Source organism: Centrocercus urophasianus, unplaced genomic scaffold (assembly GCF_019232065.1).
Source record: "Centrocercus urophasianus isolate 14NV4802_14NV808 unplaced genomic scaffold, USGS_Curo_1.0 seq_15, whole genome shotgun sequence".
NCBI classification, from domain to species: Eukaryota; Metazoa; Chordata; class Aves; order Galliformes; family Phasianidae; genus Centrocercus; species Centrocercus urophasianus.
Window position 1 is genome coordinate 9,924,535 of NW_024884697.1, and position 1,346 is coordinate 9,925,880.

At 39.7% G+C, this 1,346-nt stretch overlaps 1 non-coding gene across 1 annotated transcript; it reads left to right on the forward strand.

Moving 5' to 3' along the window:
- The first annotated feature begins 960 nt into the window (after window positions 1-960).
- On the forward strand, window positions 961-1,124 carry LOC122159167. Its single transcript, XR_006168394.1, has one exon. It is a non-coding gene; the product is annotated as a U1 spliceosomal RNA (small nuclear RNA).
- Window positions 1,125-1,346: the final 222 nt, after the last annotated feature.

Genomic DNA, 1,346 nt, shown 5'->3' on the forward strand with positions numbered 1-1,346 from the left:
GTACCTGTACCACAGAACAGAATTTTTTCCTAAAGCATGTAAGTCTTGAATATCTTGAGTTGGAAGGGACCCACAAAGATAATTGAGTCCAATTCCTGGCTCCACACAGGATGACCCAAAAATCAGACCCTATGTCTGAGTGTTGTCCAAACTCTTGTTGAATTCCAGAAGCTTGGGGCCATGCCCACTGCACTGGGCAGCCTGTTCCATGCCCACCAACCTCTGGTAAAGAACCTTCTTCTGATACCCAATCTGAACCTCTCCTAACACAGCTCCATGCCATTCTACTATTGATGAAGCTTCTTGCCATAATTTATAAATGAACCTCACCTCCCTTCAACCTTAGTGATTTCGTTAGTTGCCAAAGAAGTTTCTGTATCCTTTCATTACATTGTATTATATTAAATCTCCTTCTGCTTACAGATACTGGTGTATTGGGCAGCCCTGCTTCCAGCAAAGTAACTTCATTCCATCTACCAAAGGCTGGGACACAGTGTTTTGTGCAAGGGAATGGACTCTCATCTGTGGATGGGCAGGTATCAAACTGCCTTCTCTGCTCACTAAGACCATTATTAGTAATTTTCATTCCAATGAAAGACTGACATGTTCATATTTCTCTTAAAACCCAGTGGAGTACATCTGTTCCTAAATTTATAGCAAAGAAAAATCAAAAGATACTTTGTTTTAGAAAATTCTAAACTTCTTTAAAATGGTTAAATTTTTTTGGCTTCAAGTTGGTTCACATTGTCGCTGTAAATGCAGCATTCAATTATACAATTTAAATAAAAATTTGAAAAATTAATTGACATTTCAGTGGAACAAAAATGCAGTTTTGAAAAAAAAGCAAAGAAGAAATTGAATCAAAACAAAAATAAAGAATATTAAATATTAATATTTATATATATAATATATATATATATATATATATATATTATATTATATATATATATTTAATATTAAACACTTACCTGGCAGGGGAGACACCATGATCAGGCAGGTGGTTTTCCCAGGGCGAGGCTCATCCCCTGCACTCCGGGTGTGCTGACCCCTGCGATTTCCCCAAATGCGGGAAACTCGACTGCATAATTTGTGGTAGTGGGGGACTGCGTTCGCGCTCTCCCCTTATTGGTGGGATGACTCCCACAATTGGGATACTGCCATCAACGGCTATAGACTCTTTAGGAGAGATAGGCGAGGTATGAGGGGTGGGGGAGTTGCTCTCTATGTCAGGGATTGGATAAACTGTGAGGAGCTCCCTACGAGAAACAGTCAGGAACAGGTTGAGAGCCTGTGGGTTAGGATTAGAGATGGGACTAATATAGGTCAGCTGGTGTTAGGGGTATACT